Raw genomic sequence first — 14,373 nt, 5'->3', positions numbered from 1 at the left:
GTTAATAATTTCTCAACTATTGTTTTCACCCTTTTTTCATACCTTATACGTGGCATCGGCTGTGTCCTCCGCGAAATGAGTCGCCGAGCTTGTTCATATTGAGCAGAAAGAGAAGGCCTCCCATGAGCAATTTGCATGCCCAACTGTATGTGCGTACGTTGATTATAACTTTTACTGTAAAAACGAATGCAAGTGCGTCAGAATATTATAAGTGCGTTTTACGAGAGGTGAATAATTTGGCCTGATGTCAATGACGAACTATACCTGCCACCAAAATTACATCCTGGGAAAATAAGGAGACTTACGTATGGTGGCCGTAAAATGGATGTCGTGTGAATTATCATCGCCTTGTTTTTAATTTATACAGCAAGCACTAGAAAGCCTTAAACAGAAGTTATCAGCTATGTTTCTATGTTCAGAGAGAAGACTATGTCACGCTGTGTTGATATTTTCTGAGAGTGGAGGGCATATTATTTGTAATTAGTGATAAAACTTGAACTCTTCGCTCATATTTAGCACCTATACCATGCACTGAACCTTCGTTTTCTTACTAATTTCATGCTTTACACAATATTCCCCATGTGTCCTCTTTCAACTCGACACGTCAGCTTGTTTTTATGTCGTAGAAATATTGGAAAGCCACGAAGACATTATGACTTTGAGTGTGCGACTTTTCGGATGTTTGGTTGAGGTACGGTATTGCCAAAAGTATTCTAAACAAATGCTCGAAAACGTCATTTCCAAGCAACGTTTGAAATTTCTTGGTTTAGTTAGAGCCAACTAAAATTATTAATTGCACCTGCTCGAGAAAAAAGCACTATGCTTACAATTCACCAGTAATCCAGAAAACGCGCACACGAGGTCGTCTTATTATCATTTTCTAAAGAAGCACATTCAGTTAGTTTGAATGAGTTGTACGTACGACCCCAAAGATGTATTCGTTAGACGGAATGTGGGAAATAGCCTGTCCCTTAAATGTAAAATGCCGTCTGTCTGACCCTCTGCACACTGACCAAATGCAGTGCAGACACATCCACAGTGCAGAAGGAGAGATGTATGGCTGCCGCCCGGAGCACATTTCCACCTAGATTCTTGTCGAGCATCGGCTGGTTCTGCCGAGGTGGAGGAAGGGCAGCAGCTGTGAAGAGCCATTCAACCCACCATGCCGAACAGCTTTCTGTGATGTCTTTTGTGCACATGGGACAAAAGAAGCAGCTTCATGTTGCTCGTGAACATGCGCTGTTGCTGTACGAAAGAACTCTCCTCTTCGTGGTGTGAAAAGCACATTATTCCAGTTACCTATGTCACGAAACTGTAGAACTCGTCTTGTTCTTTAGCATTACAATAGAGGTACCACTTTACGCGTTGAACACATGCCTGACTTTACATGGTCTATATACCCCGAAAAATATACAGCCACAGTATTATTTTCAACTACATAAACAATAAATATTTGTTGCAGAAAAATATACATTTCCTCGATCAGAACAACTTCAGGTAGTAGCAGTGAATGTGCGAAGTTCTGCGTCTGTCACTATTTTCTAAAGGCTTCAAAATAGTGACAGAGGCAGAACACACGAATAATGAAGCACACGAATAACGAAGCAAGTGGGAGGCCGCGTTGCTCAGCTCCGACCCTGGCGTGCAGGGCAAGTTAATCAAGAAAGCCGAAGAAGCCGCCCGGGCCCAGGGGCTTGTGGCTGCCTAACCACAATACGCTTCACTCACTCTCTCTCACCCGTCAATACGTTGTTTTCCAATAAAGTCGTACTCACTCACTGAAACGTTGCCTTAATGCCTTTTCATCAGGGGTGTCAAGGTCAAAAAAACTAGGTGTGGGAAGCGTGGCAAGCCGGTCACGTGGTGTATATATATATATATATATATATATATATATATATATATATATATATATATATATATATATATATATATATATATATATATATATAGTAAAGGGGGTTTATTCGGGTCGTAGAGCAGCAGCGACCAACGCGGCAACAGCAGGTAGGGCGCAGCCAGTGACTGAACTGGGCACGAGCCACGCGATGGCAATGGGGCTTTTCAGCCTGCCGATCTTCTTCGTCACAATCACCCCCGGAATTGAAGAGTAGCCATCCTGGCGACCTAGGAAGAGGTAGGCGGATCGTAATACTGCTTCAGCCGCTCATTGTGCACAGTCTCTCGCCCCCCGACGACGCAGATCGGAGGATGGCGATACAGGTTCGACCACGTAGTTCACTGGCGATGTTTGTGCAAGCACTCGGTAGGGCCCGTGGTACTCCGGGAGGAGCTTGAAAGAAAGGCCAGGAGCAGCAACAGGCCGGACCCAAAGCCACACGAGTCAGTCGACGGGGAAAGGGTGAGGGGGAGGATTGAGGTCATGGCGCTCTTTTTGGCGGCACTGTTGAGCAAACGTCAAAGAACGGGCCAGTTGTCGGCATTTATCGGTGTGCTGATCAATCACATAAACAGGTGAGCGTTCAGCAGGGTCCGGCCGGTACGGGAGAACAGAACAGCAAAGGTGCTGGAGGGATGGCGGCCCTAAAGCGGAAAGAATGGGGAGAATCCGGTAGTGGCTTGAGAGGCAGTGTTATATGCGTAAGTGACGAACGGAAGTACAAGATCCCAGTTGAAGTGGTCAGATGCAACATACATTGATAGCATGTCACCAAGAGTTCTGTTGAATCGTTCTGTTAAGCCATTGGTCTGTAGATGATAAGCAGTAGTTGTGCGGTGAATAATGTGGCATTCAGATAGGAGTGACTGCGGGACGCCCGAGAGGAATCCGTGGCCTCGATCGCTCAACAGTTCACGAGGGGCGCCATGGCGAATAAGGAAGTTGTTTAGAATGAACGAGGCGATGTCATTTGCTTATGCGGCAGGCAAGGCGGTGGTTTGAGCAAACCATGTCAAATGATCTACGGCGACAGCAATCCATCGGTTGCCAGAGCCAGTAGATGGAAGAGGCCCGTATATATCAATGCCGACACGGTCGAATGGCTGAGATGGGCAAGGAAGTGGTTGGAGAGGTACGGTGGATAGATGCGGGACACATTTGCGTCGCTGGTAGGCAATGCAGGAGCGTACGTATTTGTGGACGAAGGTGTACATCATCATCGACATCAGCCTGGTTACGCCCACTGCAGGGCAAAGGCCTCTCCCATACTTCTCCAACGACCCCGGTCATGTACTAATTGTGGCCATGCCGTGCCTGCAAACTTCTTAATCTCATCCACCCACCTAACTTTCTGCCACCCCTTGCTACGCTTCCCTTCCCTTGGGATCCACTCCGTAACCCTTAAAGACCATCGGTTATCTTCCCTCCTCATTACATGTCCTGCCCATGCCCATTTCTTTTTCTTGATTTCAACTAAGATGTCATTACCTCGCGTTTGTTCCCTCACCCAATCTGCTCTTTTCTTATCCCTTAACGTTACACCTATCATTCTTCTTTCCATAGCTCGTTGCGTCGTCCTCAATTTGAGTAGAACCCTTTTTGTAAGCCTCCAGGTTTCTGCCCCGTAGGTGAGTACTGGTAAGACACAGCTATTATATACTTTTCTCTTGAGGGATAATGGCAACCTGCTGTTCATGATTTGGGAATGCCTACCAAATGCACCCCAGCCCATTGTTATTCTTCTGATTATTTCCGTCTCATGATCCGGATCCGCCGTCACTACCTGCCCTAAGTAGATGTATTCCCTTACGACTTCCAGTGCCTCGCTGCCTATTGTAAATTGCAGTTCTCTTCCGAGACTGTTAAGCATTTCTTTAGTTTTCTGCAGATTAATCTTTAGACCCACTCTTCTGCTTTGCCTCTCCAGGTCAGTGAGCATGCATTGTAATTGGTCCCCTGAGTTACTAAGCAAGGCAATATCATCAGCGAATCGCAAGTTACTAAGGTATTCTCCATTAACTTTTATCCCCAATTCTTCCCAATCCAGGTCTCTGAATACCTCCTGTAAACACGCTGGGAATAGCATTGGAGGTATCGTATCTCCCTGCCTGACGCCTTTCTTTATTGGGATTTTGTTGCATGCTTTATGGAGGACTACGGTGGCTGTGGAGCCGCTATAGATATCTTTCAGTATTTTTACATACGGCTCGTCTACACCCTGATTCCGTAATGCCTCCATGACTGCTGAGGCTTGACAGAATCAAACGCTTTCTCGTAATCAATGAAAGCTATATATAAGGGTTGGTTATATTCCGCACCTTTCTCTATCACCTGATTGATAGTGTGAACATGATCTATTGTTGAGTAGCCTTTACGGAATCCTGCCTGGTCCTTTGCTTGACAGAAGTCTAAGGTGCTCCTGATGCTATTTGCGAGTACCTTAGTAAATAGTTTGTAGGCAACGGACAGTAAGCTGATCGGTCTCTAATTTTTCAAGTCTTTGGCTTCCCCTTTTTTATGGATTAGGATTATGTTAGCTTTCTTCCAAGATTCCGGTACGCTCAAGGTCATGAGGCATTGTGTATACAGGGTGGCCAGTTTCTCTAGAACAACTTCAACCACCATCCTTCAACAAATCTGCTGTTACCTGATCCTCCGCAGCTGCCTTCCCCTTTTGCATATCTCCCAAGGCTTTCTTTACTTCTTCCGGTGTTACCTTTGGGAATTCGAATTCGTCTAGAATATTTTCTCTTCCATTATCGTCGTGGGTGTCACTGGTACTGCATAAATCTGTATAGAACTCCTGAGCCACTTGAACTATCTCATCCATATTAGTAATTATATTGCCGGCTTTGTCTCTTAACGCATACATCTGATTCTTGCCAATTCCTAGTTTCTTCTTCACTGTTTTTAGGCTTCCTCCGTTCCTGAGAGCATGTTCAATTCTATCCATATTACACTTCCTTATGTCAGCTGTCTTACGCTTGTTGATTAACTTCGAAAGTTCTGCCAGTTCTATTCTAGCTGTAGGGTTAGATGCTTTCATACATTGGCGTTTCTTGATCAGATCTTTCGTCTCCTGCGATAGTTTGCTGGTATCCTGCCTAACGGAGTTACCACCGACTTCCATTGCACACTCCTTAATGATGCCCATAAGATTGTCGTTCATTGCTTCAACACTAAGGTCCTCTTCCTGAGTTAAAGCCGAATACCTGTTCTGTAGCTTGATCTGGAATTCCTCTACTTTCCCTCTTACCGCTAGCTCATTAATCGGCTTCTTATGTACCAGTTTCTTTCGTTCACTCCTCACGTCCAGGCTAATTCGAGTTCTTACCATCCTGTGGTCACTGCAGCGCACCTTGCCGAGCACGTCCACATCTTGTATGATGCCAGGGTTAGCGCAGAGTATGAAGTCTATTTCATTTCTAGTCTCGCCGTTCGGGCTCCTCCACGTTCACTTTCGGCTATCCCGCCGTGCCACTGCTCTTCATTGCGCTGCTTAGTCCAGATACAACTTCATGGCGTGTCGTACCGATAGCTGCTTTCTTGTGCTTCTGCTATGCCCCCAAAATATTCTTGATCTTGTTTAAAAATGTCCCCATGTGTGCAAGTTGCTTTGATGTAGATATATAGAGCACAATCCAGGGCCGATATAAAAGGAAATATTAGAGCCGATTCTGGAAAATCTATCCGCCATTCTGCTAGAAATTGCCGCTTTAAAAATACAGGCAGCAAATAACGAGAAATTAAAGCGTGATCTTCAGGATACTATTTTAGAAATGTTCTTCCCATCTCGGCAATACGGCGCACGACAGGTTCACTTGTCCGTCGGGTCTATTGAACGGGCTATGTTGGGCAGTTTTAAAGATGAAAGTTGGTAGACCTTAAAGATAGAGATAGGCGATCGAACTTAATCATTCAAGGCATTCCGGAAATTTCAGATGAAACTGAATCAGTCCAATAATTAAATATTACTTGTAACTCTATAGGGCAGATTCATAGAGTTGGTAAAGGTGACCAATGATAGTCTACCCGCAAGACCACAACGAGAAAAACGCAATATTAAACAATGTGAAACATTGGCTCCTTCAACAAAGAAACAAAGGCTCCTTCACTTATATTCAAAACTATCACTCACAATCTACGCTACAAACACACAGGCTTCTCTGGCAAAGCGCGTAGAATGAAAAGGAACAAGAAAAAAAATACGTTGGTTTATGATGCAATGAAAGTAGCTAAGGACCTTTTCTTATTTGGATGAGAACGCGGGAGAACGTTTTAGGATTGATACACAGTGCTCTCGACAGCCGTGGTACTGAATGAGAAATCATACAATGAAAAATGTCGACGCATATCCAGCATTAACTTTCGCAGCGTTCTTAATAAGGCGAAAGTGTTAGAAATTTCCGTGGTGCAGCATGACCCCCACATCGCTCTTGTAACTGAGACTTGGCTAAACGAAAAAATAAGTGATGATGTTGTTTTTCCTCCCTCGTACAAAGCGTTTCAAAATGAGAGATCGACTAGTGGAGATGGTGTAGCCGCCTTCGCAAGTAAAATAAAAAAAAATGACGCCATTTTGCTGCGCGGTATTACAGAGCTTGAATTCCGATGCATGAAGCTCTCCTGTTGTGGTCATACATTCATTTTGCATTCTTGTACAGACCTCCCGACGCGTTACCTGTCTTCTTGAACGAATTTGCAGCCCACGTGACTGCTTATCAACGGTGTGACTTTGTAATTGTTGGCACCTTTAACATCCCAAGTGCCCCGTAAGATCTCCTGGAGGCTTGGCCGAACTACAGCAGTTGTGTTAGTATTATTTTGGATAGTATGCTTGCCTATAACCTAATTCAAGTTGTACCGGAATAAGCACGCTGACAAAGAACCTGCTGCTCCATTCTGGACGTAGTATTTCTTCCCGAAAATTTTCCTGCCATAATATATCTATAGAACAAGGGTTATCCAACCCCAATCTTGTCAATGTATCCTTTCCAGTACTACCGCTATCAGCCACCCCAAGATCCCCCATTGCGTTCCTCAAATGATTACTCGCGCCTCGTCGATGAGTGTATGATAAAGCACTCGGAAAGCTGCCTAAATGATTTTAATGAAATTGACGTCTGCCTTCTTGGGAACAGGTTCAAGGAAATATGACAACACTGCATTAGTAATTTCGTCTCGGATAAGCGGAAAAGTATTCACGAACAAACGCCGTGGCTGTCCCGCTGCATTATACAACACAAACGCAAAATCAAGCGATGAATGAAGAATCATGTGCATTCGACTTCTACTAGCTAAGTACAGGAGTGGCTCGCACGTGTGCTGCGCGACTCAAAGAACTACTACTTTTTGTTTTATTTTTTTATTTATGATACCTCAAAGGCCCCGGAGATGGGGTATTACATGAGGGATGGGCTTTAACAAAACAGTGCTTCGAGAGCAGCCTTGAAGTGATGAGTGTCGGAGTGGTGCGTGATGTCGGCAGACAGACCGTTCCAGTCCCAGGCGGTTTTCACAAAAAATGATCGTAGATGAGAGGTAGTCTGCGCCGGGGGAGGATACATGGCTTTGCTGTGGTTAATGCGGCTGGTCTGACGATGAGCTGGTATTATAGCTGAAATGTGGAGTGGTGAATGATAGAATTTGTGAAAAAGACACAGTCTAGAAATAAGATGTCGCCATTCTAGATTAGTAAGACCGGCACGGGATTTTAGTTCAGACACGCTTGCATGATAACAATATTGAGAGTAGATAAACCGGGCTGCAGGTTTTGAATTGATTCCAGTGTATTAGATAGGTTATGTTGATGAGGATCCCAGATAGAGCATGCATATTCTAACTTAGGGCGGACATATGTAACATAAGCTAACAATTTTACTGATGGGGGAGCAAGTCTTAGATTCCGGCGGAGAAAACCGAGGGTTCGATTCGCGGCATTAGCTAAGTTAATGACATGATGTGACCAATTTAGGGTAGTTGAAAAGGTTATGCCGAGGTATACGAGTCTACGGATGAGATTTTGGCGCCGTATATGGTGTATTTCCCTGATTGGTGATGTTGTCTGCGATAAAAAGAAACTAGCGAGGTTTTTTTAGTGTATAAAGACATCAACCATTTGTTACACCATAATTCAATGCGTTTTAGGTCATCTTGAAACAAATGAATGTCTGAAGTGTTAGTTATGCGTCGATAAACTACACAATCGTCTGCGAACAATCGTATGTTTGAAGAGATCTCAGTAGGAAGATCATTAATGCAATTTAGAAAGAGTAGTGGTCCGAGAACTGTGTCTTGTGGTACGCCCGAAAGGACAAAATATCTTTTAGATGACTGCGTGTTAGCAAATACAAACTGTTGTCGGTTAGTGAGGAAGCTACGTATCCAGTCTAGTACAAATGGATTAATCTTGAGACGGGGAAGTTTTAGGAGTAGCCGTTGGTGTGGAATTTCGTCAAATGCCTTTTCAAAGTCTAAGAAAATAGCATTTACAGGCACGTTCAAGTCGAGGTTAGAGCTTAGATAATGAAAAAACAAAGCTAGTTGGGTGTCACATGAAAGACTTTTACGGAAGCCATGTTAAGCTGGATGAAAGAGGTTATTGGATACCAAAAAGTTCACGATCCGAGAGTAAATAACATGCTCCATTAGTTTGCAACAAACACTGGTGAGTAAAATGGGGCGATAACTAGAGCACAACGATGGAAGACCTTTTGGGGGGACTAGAACAATCTTGCCTACTCTCCAGTCTTCCGGCACCACTCCTGATGATAATGATTGCTGAAAAATAGCACATAACATCGCGCTCACATTTGTTTTGGTGTTTTTCAGCATTTTACCATTTATTTCATCTACGCCTGACGATGATGTAAGTTTTATTGAATCGATTAGTTTCTCAACGCCGTAAGGACAAAAGGTAATATCAGGCATGACTGCATGATCCGAAAGAGGGAAGCGAGGTAATATGTTAACAGGTTCAGTTGTGAAGACGGAAGAAAAAGTACGGTTAAATTGTTCAGCAATTTCGCAATCGGGAATACGATGGTTTTGATCATCAAACAAGCTAATGGCTGGGAGATATTAGGTTTAATAACCTTCCAGAATTTTGGGGGGTTATTGGATTTCTTAACATAGACGGCAGCGTTTGCGAAAAAAAAGTGCGTTTTTCTTTATTTGCTAGAGCTTCGAATTCTTTTTCTGCAAGGTAATACTTATTCCATGCGCCTGCGTTGTTAAATCGTTGCCGAGCGAAAAAGCCTTTTCTTTTTATTGTTAAGACGCTTTAGTGTGATATTAAACCATGGGGATGACTGTTTCTCGGTTAGGGTGATAACGGGTACGTATCTCGCGAACACATCGAGCATTTTGTTTTTAAAAAGCAGCCAGTTAGTTTCGACAGAACGCATCAAAAAACTGGTGTAGAATGAATCAGCAAAATGTGCGAGTTCCGAGTTAATTGCCGAGTAATTCCCTTTGTCATAGAGTTTGATCACTTTGGTTATCTTTGTAGGCTGTGTAAGCTGACACAACCTACATGCATACCTACACGCATACATGCGTACGATGCATGGATAATAGAATGATCACTAAGACCAGGCAAATGCGTCATTGCATAAACTTTGTCAGGATCAGAAGCAAGAATGAGGTCGAGTATGTTAGATGAAATAAAACTTTGACGTGTAGGTTCAGTGACAAGTTGCGTTAATCCAAAGGTTAGGCAGGAGTTAACAAAATCGCTTTCGGTACTGTGTTGTGAAGTTGCTTATGTTAGGTTAGTCCAGTTTATGGCGGGGAAGTTAAGATCACCGAACAGTAACATCGGAGAGTGGTGATGCAATTCAGTTACCGAACGCAATGTTTCGTGGAATTCTGCAACACAGGATCATTACCAGGGAGGGCGATATCAGACGGCGATTATTGTGCGTGGGTAAGAGGCATTACACAGGACGAAGAGAATTTCTAGGCAGGGCGATTTCTTAATTTCAGTACATTGAAGGTCCTGAATACGCTGCCACCACGTTTGCTAGTTCGATCATGCCTGAAGATGTTGAAATTAGGGAAAAATGGCAATATTTCAGAGTCTTCTATTGTAGAATTAAGCCAAGTTTCAGTAATAACAATTAGGTCAGACTCTGTTGTGTCGGCAAGATTACTGAGGGCATCGAGCTTCGGAAAAATGCTTCTAATGTTAGCAAAAACAAACGAAAAACAATTTTTCTTGGAGTTAGCATTGCTGGGGCCTAGGCATTTAAAGCACGAGGGACAACCTTTTGGGCGTTGCGGTCAAACGTGTAAGCTTTGTTTCCAATAGTTAGCTTGTCATGTCGGAGCTTGAATGGTTTGCAATATATGCTGCCTAGCTGCATAAACATGATCCGGCTAAATTCTAGAAACACATTAAAGGCAAAAAGAAACAAGTTTCGCAGGTCGTAGTCCACAGCATTATGATAACAAATACGAGAAAAATTCCTCTACATTTTAATAATTATTTTCATAGCGTGTTTTAAAGCCCCAGTACATGTGCGCCAATTTGAAGATTCATGCCTCTTGCCACCACTTTATTTTATATATTATGCTGGGCTGCTTATCCTTCTACTCAACTTAGCAAAAAGACTTGCGTCGCCGACAATTTCCCAAACGTGTTCCTGTGGTGTTACGCTGAGCCAATTGCTAAATACCTTGTTATAATTTTCATGTGTCTCTGTCGACTGGCAAACGTCCCGGTGACTGGAGGACAGTCCGAGTAGTTCCTGTTTTCAAAAGAAAGGGATCGACAAATTCTTAGTAATAACCGCTCAATTTCAATGTTATCATTATGTTGTAAACTATTGGAGCATGTAGTATCTAAGCAAAATAATGAATTCTTGGGGGAGCATTCCTCCCCGAAAAAATTCTAGCATGTGTTCAGAAAAGTTAATGACAATTGTTCAAGCACTAGCATCTTCTCTTGATAACAGTGGCTAGATATATATGATCTTTTTAGGTTTTAGCAAAGCACTCGACCTTGTACCTCATGACCACTTAATATTTAAAGTAAGAAATTTGGGCGTCTCAGAAATACTAATATCGAGAATCACTGAAGACGTAACAGAAAATAGTTTGTGGAAATGGATAGGCATCAACCCAACTGTCTTCCAGTGACGTCTGGAGTATCTCGAGGGAATGTTCCTAGTCACCCAGTTCTTGTTATTTATTAACGATATTGTAACAACCGTAGACTGCTGTACTAGCATACGTTTATTTGCTTACGACTGTGTTTGGCATCGAGATATCTGTACTAGCGCCGACCAAGTTGAGCTTAACACTTGCCTTAACAACATACTCGGTTCGCGCAACATATCAGGAATAGTTATTAACGCGGAAGAAGCTGTCTTTTGTGCCATCCGTCAAAAACTACCACGTCTTAAAACTTAAACTCTTGGTTCTTCTCTCTCACAAGAATTTTTCAGACACAAGTACCTACCAGCTACTGTCACTAGTACTCTATTTTGGAGCATGCCCATTGATAAAACATATGCACATCGGCCTTTCGAAAACTATGCTTACTAAGACACAACCTACACAACGCCCCACATTAACGAAGGAAGGAAGGCAGGAAATCAAGAGTTGAAAGGCAGAGAGGTTAACCAGATTAAGTGTCCGCTTGGCTACTCTGCAGTGAGGGATGGGATAAGGGGCAAAAACTGATGAGTTACATTATTGTGAACAGACCTACACTTGAATACGCATTTGTTGTTTGGGAGGCCTATAGCGAGGACACTATTAACAAAATTGAACAAATACACAGAAAAGCTTTCAGATTCACTTATTCAAAGTACCCTCGGTATGATTCCCCTTCCCCACTAATGAAAAATAGCGTTATAGAACCCCTCTGTTTACGCAGAAAATGTCACCGAGTTCAACTCAGATCCCTCCTACAGTCTAAAAAGCTTGCTGTTGACCCTAACGAGTACCTGTCACCACTAGCAACTAGACTAACACATGTCAAGTCGCATTCCCTAACACTTTACTTCGCAAGAACCGATAGGTTTAAGAACTCAGTTTTTTCGTAGAACAATAATCGAGTGGCACAGAATAAAAAATGTGCCCAATATTCACATTGAGTAACCTGGCTTGAAATATGTGTTCTTTGTATTGCCTATCCTGCTGCGTAGTTGCGCCCTTTTTTCTTGCCTACACTGCTTGGGTCCGTTCAGGGTTGTTGTGGATGGAGGTAGCGTTTGGACCAGAAATCCACCAAGCCCACAGACGAGCACATGCTGCAGTGGGTATGAAGAAAAAAAGGTTCATTTTACATTATTCACACTTGCTCCCGGTAAAGTTAGCGCACTCCATGTAGGAGCATATCAAGCGTCCGAGTTCACATCAGAACACGTCAGCCCCACTAACTGCATAAAAGGTATCCGCTTTTAATAAAGTAGTCTTCCATAGGCGACTAGACTAGGAAATCTGATGATTGCATAGCGGCCAATCAGAATTGTCGAATCGGTTGCAATATCCCGCCCATGATATCGCACCGTTCCGCAGAACACTGCCTCCCATGTTGCTAAATGTGCGGCCGCATATTTAGCAATCTGGGAATCCATGGTCAAGGCAGCAGGGTAGCATTCGACGTTGGCCCTTTTCATCATTAGTTCAGGTTCTCAGGTTCCGGTAGAGCGGTCTTTTGTTGACCTGTCAACAGTCAACGTCAAAGCTGCATTGACTTCTGGATAGGAGATGGTGAAAAGGCTGGGGGGGGGGGGGGTCGCCTCGTGGTAAACGTCTAATTAATGCCCTTGGGCGCGTTGAAGTGTAGCAGACTCCTCCGCCACCAATAGATTCGACCTGAGGGTGACCAGCTGTCAGGCTGCCCGAAGTGTCGAGGTTCAGTCTGGACCTCAGGGAATGTTCTAGAGGTGACGGCTGATGACACACTGCAGCTGGAGGTCCCAGCCGTCACTTCGTTATGGCCCTTTCCCTGAGAATACCAAGCACACACACAATCTGGTCGGCGTGCCCGATCGACAGGCTTCCCGGCCGCTATGATACCCGCATCGCTTTACAAAGTTCTACCCCCTCTCTCTCTCTCTCTCTGTATATGTATATATGTATATATATATATATATATATATATATATATATATATATATATATAGAGAGAGAGAGAGAGAGAGAGAGTGAAGTAGAAGCGCGTATGTAGCGGTTTATTGACCTTTCGGCCAGGATCCGGCCTTCTGGTGCAGGCCAGCCCCCGGCCGAAACGTCAATAAACCGCTTCATACGCGCATCTACTTCACTGTGAATATTTACCCGGACCCAGAACTGCTTTCTATCTGATATATATATATATATATATATATATATATATATATATATATATATATATATATATATATATATATATATATTGTGTCGTCCTAAGCTGTCGGCAAGACAGCAATAGGTTGTCTATATTTCAACAGAAGAGTGTAGGCTTGGGCTGGTTGGTAATACATAGTTACACTGAAAGCATAGCGCGGCAAGGACGAGTGGTGAAGACTAGAGAGGACAAGCGCTATAGCGCTTATCATACCTTGCTGGTGCAGCAGCGCACTGACACGGACACAGTGAAGACAAACAGGAAAAGACGACACTCGCTGCACTCGCACTATATATATATATATATATATATATATATATATATATATATATATATATATATATATATATATATATATATATATATATATATATATATATATATATATATATATATATATATAGTGCCGTCTTTTCCTGTTTGTCTTCACTTTGCCCGTGTCAGTGCGCTTCTTCACCAGCAAGGTATGATGATCACCAACTAGCCCAACTTTCCACTTTGCTATAGCGCTTGTCCTGTTTAGTCTTTGTCGATCGTCCTTCCCGCGCTATTCTTGTAGTGTGTCTATCTCAATACCATCGATAGCGATACGCATAAAACACGTTCCTAAAAGAATACCCTGAGTTCGTTGCCTAAATTCCAGGCTGAGACCATCTTTCATTCTTATCCTGGCTCCCTGTCCTATACTTGACCTCGAAGTTTTATTCCTGCAAGATGAGGCTCCATCTCAGCAGTCTCACCTTTCTTCCCAACATTTGCTTCAGCCATGCAAGAGGGCATGGTCGTGCTGGACCGTGAATTTCATTTCTTCAATATAGCATCCTAGCGTTTGATTTGCCCATACTGTGCAGAAACACTCTTTTTCCGAGGTGCTAAACCTCTTCTCGCGGTGTCACTTTTCGACGGAGGTAAAGCACAGGATGTTCTTTACCGCGTTCGCTAAGTTGGACAAGGACTGCACCTAGACTACGGTTGCTTGCGTCACACTGGAAAATGAATTCTCTGCGCAAGCCTGGCGAGACGAGCACAGGCCAAGAACACATAGCTTTCTTCAGATTCTGGCTCAAGCTCTTGATTATCGGCGCACCGAGTGACCTTTTGTGCTTCATGCTTCCGGAGGCTGTCAATTAGT

Source organism: Dermacentor albipictus, chromosome 2, assembly GCF_038994185.2.
Source record: "Dermacentor albipictus isolate Rhodes 1998 colony chromosome 2, USDA_Dalb.pri_finalv2, whole genome shotgun sequence".
Classification (NCBI taxonomy): domain Eukaryota; kingdom Metazoa; phylum Arthropoda; class Arachnida; order Ixodida; family Ixodidae; genus Dermacentor; species Dermacentor albipictus.
Note: the sequence above shows the minus strand (reverse complement) of the source record.